Raw genomic sequence first — 6000 nt, 5'->3', positions numbered from 1 at the left:
CACACTTCAATCATGATTCTGTCTCCAGGGGCGTAGATAAGGGGGGAGTCAGGGAGGTTTGAAACCCCCCAGAGGAGAGTTGTCAACCATCCCTGGCTGCAGGCTGCAGCCCTCGAAATTTGGGCTAGGCAGTGAGAAGAACACAGCGGCAGTGGGAGGGAGATGGGGCAGAAAGAAAACTGTTCTATGCAGCGGTGGAGGTGGCAAGCAGCACTGGGGCTAGGGGTGTGTGGGAGGGGTGGCGATGGTTGTTGTGACAGGCAGCGATTTCCTGTATGGCTTTCAATGAAGCAGCTTGAAGCCACGGGAGGGAGAAGAGGAGAAGCAGCTTGCTTCGTTGAAAGCCATACAGGAGATCGCTGCCTGTCACCACAACCATCGCCACCCCTCCCACACACCCCTAGCCCCGGCGCTGCTCACCGCCTCCACCTCTGCACAGAACAGTTTTCTTTCCCCTCTCTCCCACCGCCGCTGTGTTCCAGCTGCTGTGTTCCTCTCACTGCCCAGCAGCCCAGCCCCTCCCTCCATCCTCCGCACCAATAGGAGAAGAGGGGAGAGAGGCAGGATCTGCTTCCCCCCTGTGCCCGCCCACACTCCAGTCTGTGCAGCTTCAGAAAAGGTGTGGGTGGGAAAGTGAACACAGCAGCCGACAGTTACAGCTCTGATGCTTCTGAAGGAGTCATTGTGAGTTTGACCTAACCTTCCATACTTCCACCTCCCCTCCATCCCTCCACCCCCCTTTCACCTCTTCTTTCCTTCCTTCCTTCCATCCACCCTTCTCTTCCTTCCACCCACCCCTCCCTCCTCTCCTGCCTTTTACCCACCCCTTCCTTCCTTTCCTTCCTTTTACCCACCCCTTCCTTCCTTCCACCCACTCACCTCTTCCTTCCACTCCTTCCTTCCTTCCACTCACCCATTCCTTCCTTACACCCACCCACCCCTTCCTTTCACTCTTCCTTCCTTCCTTCCTTCCTTCCTTCCAGCCACCCACCCACCCCTCCCTTCTATCCATTCACTTCTTCTTTCCTTCCTTCCATCCACCCCTTCCTTCCTTCCTTCCTTCCACCTCTTCCCTCCTTTCACCCCTCCTTTCCTTCCACCCACCCCTCGTTTCCTTCCTTCCACCCCTAATTGAAATCCCAGTGTAAAACACTTTCCACATTAACATTCAATGTGATACAATGTGATTCAGTGACCAAATTCTTGTGTTAAGTGCTCCACTTAGTGCTCCCCCTCCAGAGCCCTACTCACCACAAGGTCAAACTGTGTGTTTGGTTCTTCAGCAAGCCCCTCAACCGATCAGCTTCCTGTATACTCCTGAAGCCTCTATCCACTGGTTTTGGACTCCATAAATGAAAAGCTATCCAGACCTTCCACAATACTCCTCCACCACTGTAAAAAACAATCAGAAGAAAGCTTCCATAGCATAATACTGGTTTTGTTGAATATAAAACACTTAAAATCGCACCTACATGTAAGCATATGTATAGCGCTTTAAAAAGTCCTAAGACACTGCAACTCCTCCGTACTCCCTCATAGGAACAGATGTGGTGCTATCAAACCCCCACTACGCGTTTTGTCCCATGACATAATCAGGAGAAGAGAGAAGTCAAACATGCAGTTTGACCTACCTATGCAGGTGGTCAACACCTTGTGGTGAGTGGGGCTCTGGAGGGGGAGCACTGAGTGGAGCACTTAACAGAAGAACTTTATGGATAAGAAGACTGGTCACTGAATCACATTGTATCACATTGAATGTTAATGTGGAAATTGTTTTACACTGGGACTTCAATTATTGCATACAAGTGCAATAGTTAATGTTATGTATTCTTTCATTGAGATTGCCTCATATTGGGAGGATTGATGTACATGGTTGTTTAAAATTTTCACATAATTTAGCACTGTATATTGTATTTCTTATATGCACGGTTATACAAACATGCACACATCCCCCTATCCATAGGGATGAATCAAGTCCCTGGGGAGGAGGGGTGTATATAAGGCACAGTATGGTTTATATATGGTATTAGGCACATATCGATTTATCTATTTATTTTGACAATTCAACTGCCCTCATTCAAAATACCAGACCACTGGATATCTAATACACAAGAATACTCACGCTTTTGTGCTTTATGTTTATACTTGTGGAGGAGGACAAAAAAGGCATGATTCCGTAGGTCAACCCCTGAAGGAGCCGCTTCGTAATTTGGGTTCTCTGTTCTGCACCTCAACTTCAAGAACAACCTCAGCTCCTCTGACACACCTGGTTGAATGAAAGCCACTGCAAGCACTTATAAGAACACAAGTGTAGATAGTGTGTTACTGATGGTAGCCTTTGTTACGTTGGTCCCAGCTCTCTGCAGGTCATTCACTAGTTCCCCCCGTGTGGTCCTGTGATTTTTGCTCACCGTTCTTGTGATCATTTTGACCCCACGGGGTGAGATCTTGCGTGGAGTCCCAGATCGAGGGAGATTATCAGTGGTCTTGTATGTCTTCCATTTTCTAATTATTGCTCCCACAGTTGATTTGTTCACACTAAGCTGCTTGCCTATTGCAGATTCAGTCTTCTCAGCCTGGTGCAGGTCTACAATTTTGTTTCTGGTGTCCTTCGACAGCTCTTAGGTCTTCACCATAGTGGAGTTTGGAGTATGACTGTTTGAGGTTGTGGACAGGTGTCTTTTATACTGATAACAAGTTCAAACAGGTGCCATTGATACAGGTAATGAGTGCAGGACAGAGGAGCCTCTTAAAGAAGAAAGTACAGGTCTGTGAGAGCCAGAAATCTTGCTTGTTTGTAGGTGACCAAATACTTATTTTCCACCATAATTTGCAAATAAATTCTTTCCAAATCAGCCAATGTGGTTGTCTGGATTTTTTTTCTCATTTTGTCTCTCATAGTTGAGGTCTACCTATGATGCCAATTACAGGCCTCTCTCATCTTTTTAAGTGGGAGAACTTGCACAATTGGTGGCTGACTAAATACTTTTTTGCCCCACTGTAAGCATGAACTGCAATGTGAATAATAATATTATAACTAGTCTAGAGTGCACTCTTGGAGAATGGCCTGGATATGGTGCAATGTCCCCTGCGAGGTATCTATTAGCAGAAGCAATTGGTAAAGGTCTCTGTCTAGCAGCTGTAAAGGGACAGTCAAGCCTGCAGACAGCAATAGCTCTACTAGATGTCTGTATAGTCAGTTCCTAATGGGCTCAGTCTCTCTCTTTAGCAGCAGATAGTAAAATCCTACTGCAGCAACTTAACATTCCTAGCGATACTGCAGCTCACCATCTGGTCACACACACCACTCTGGATCCTGATCAGGCAGCAGTGGTGGTGCACACAGGACAGCAATTTGCACTCTTCCGGCTCCTCATGGCAAGAGGAAACTGTGTCCTGTACAGCCTGAGAAAATGCAGCTCTTTTCCCTCCTCCTATCAGTCTCTCTCTCCTCTGGACTACATTTCCTGCAGTGCAGTGCTACCTATTTCAGTCTATTGAACTCTATTTGCTCAACAGCTCCCTCCTCTTGCTGATATAGCTGTTATCCAGTTTAAGCAGCAGCTATGGAGAGCAGCTAGAACAAGGGTTTCACTCTCCATTCTTAGCCAAACACCTGGCTACAATTTATTTATTTAACATTACCTTTCTTCATATAAAAAAAATAGTTTCACTAACAACCATGAAATGAATCAATTGATAATTTACAGAAAAACAACTCAGACAGTGAGAAATGGAGTATCCCCTTACAATGGTGTTTAGTGTAAAAATGTCCACACTTTTTTTCAGTTCAGTGTAGTACCTCTTTTTTGGTTAGTTGGAGTCACATAGAAAATATATTTGTGGTGTCTGAAGAAGTGGCCACTACAGAACCACGAAGTGCATAATGATAACCTTTTACCATTGTGTAGTAGAACTGATGACAACCTAGTGCAGTGCAAGAATTAACTTGATACAATTAACTTCTGACATAAATAAACCACCAAATAATTATGCACTCGGTACTAGAGGGTAATGCTGCAAACTGTGTTAAGGGTACGGAAAAAACTAAATAATAAACAAAAACAGTGCACACAACCTCTGACCATAAAAATCATGGCATGTGCAATTTCAAAGCGTGAAATGTATGGTATCTATTTACTTAGCGTAACATCAACTTTTATATTTTACCAAACAATCGGGTATTGTATTGTATTTTTGTAAACATTCAGGGAGGAAAAAGTATGTGAACCTTTGGACTTAATAACTGGTTGACCCTCCTTTGACAGCAATAACCTCAACCAAACGTTTCCTGTAGTTGCAGATCAGACCTGCAAAACGATCTGAAGTAATTTTGGACCACTCCTCTTCACAAAACTGTTTCAGTGTAGCAATATTCTTGGGATGTCTGGTGTGAATCGCTCTCTTAAGGTCATGCCACAGCATTTCAATCGGGTTGAGGTCAGGACTCTGACTGGGCCACTCCAGAAGGCGTATTCTGTGCTGTTGCAGCCATTGTTTTGTTGAATTACTTGTATGCTTTGGGTCATTGTCCTGTTGCATCACCCATCCTCTGCGGAGCTTCAGTTGGCGGACAGATGGTCGTACGTTTTCCTGCAAAATGTCTTGATAAACTCTGGAATTCATTTTCCCATCAATGACAACAATCCGTCCAGGCCCTGAGGCAGCAAAGCAGCCCAAAACCATGATGCTCCCTCCGCCATGTTTTACAGTGGGGATGAGGTTTTGATGTTGGTGTGCTGTGCCTTTTTTTCTCCACACATAGTGTTGTGTGTTCTTCCCAAACAACTCAATCTTGGTTTCATCTGTCCACAGTATATTTTGCCAGTAGTGCTGTGGAACATCCAGGTGCTCTTTTGCAAACTTCAAACGTGCTGCAATATTCTTTTTGGACAGCAATGGCTTCCTCCTAGGTGTCCTCCCATGTACTCCATTCTTGTTTAATGTTTTCCTTATTGTAGATGTGTCAACAAAAATGTTAGCATGTGCCAGAGATTTCTGTAGGTCTTTAGCTGACACTCTGGGATTCTTCTTAGTTGTAATCGGCAGTGGCATCCTTAGGCCTTGTTCACATATAAAGTTGGGGGGTGGTAAAACCCTGTGGGTGAATCACAGTTTTACCATGGCAACAGCCAAAGTTGTACACATGCTGCAGCAGGAATTACCCCCCTTGCTGCTTTTGGTGGGTACTACTGCCTGTCAACCAAGACCTATTCAAGTAAATGGGCCACTCTGCAGGCACCCTGCAATTGCATGCTTCTTCAGGGTCCAAGGGCTTAAAGCAGGTGCTGAGAAAGCAACACACCGTTGCCTGTTTAACCCCTTGTTTGCTGTACTACACAAACTTGCAGAGTAATTGCAGAGCAGCCTCATTCACTTGAATGGGTCATGCTTGGCTGGTGCTACAGCCGCCAACTATGACAGGGCGTAGGAGCAGCACTACAGAGGAGACAACAACGTATCTTGCTCCCTACAACAGCTCCAACTTTACAAGTAGTTCCTCTGCATTGCACTCTGTTTGATTCTCTGGGATGGGGGGTCAGCAAACCCAGCCCGAGATCTATCAGTCACCTGGCCAAGATCTACTGGTAGATCACGATCTACTGGTTGCTGACCCCTGCTCTAGGGCCCCTGCTTTAAAAAATATATAATGTTTTGTCATTTTCTAGCAAAAAGGACTTATTTTTACAAAACAAACAAAAAGTGTCAGAAAAGGCTTGGTCTTCAAGTGGATATTTATATGGGTATATTATGAGATAATGGGCAAAAGAGTTAATGGAGAAGATGTCTGTTATTTGCAAGACCACAATTGTTTCTCCAGAGAACAAAGGTTTTCCTGTTGGTACCTTCATTAGTATGCTGAAGGCAAATGTTACCCACTATAATTAATATCACCCTTTTGTCTTCGAGGGACAAGTAAGAGGACAGGTAAATGGTTGGAGGCCAAGTAATAGGTCAGTGTTGTCTTAGTGATCGGTATACTATGTCCAAAGATCCAGG

The 6000-nt window shown here is 45.0% G+C and overlaps 1 long non-coding RNA gene across 1 annotated transcript in view; it reads left to right on the top strand.

Annotated features, from left to right (window-relative positions):
* The first annotated feature begins 607 nt into the window (after nt 1-607).
* Nucleotides 608-6000, top strand: part of LOC149459418 (uncharacterized) — a 53903-nt gene continuing 48510 nt past the window's right edge. Inside the window, exon 1 of the long non-coding RNA XR_016313277.1 lies at nt 608-684. This is a non-coding gene — a long non-coding RNA (uncharacterized LOC149459418). The remainder of the gene's footprint in view (nt 685-6000) is intronic.

The sequence above is a fragment of the Staurois parvus genome, unplaced genomic scaffold (assembly GCF_062004578.1).
Source record: "Staurois parvus isolate SC_StPar_1 unplaced genomic scaffold, SC_StPar_1.0 ptg000261l, whole genome shotgun sequence".
In the NCBI taxonomy this organism is placed as follows: domain Eukaryota; kingdom Metazoa; phylum Chordata; class Amphibia; order Anura; family Ranidae; genus Staurois; species Staurois parvus.
The sequence above is the reverse complement of the archived record's forward strand: the minus strand, read 5'-3'. Positions and strand labels throughout refer to the sequence as shown.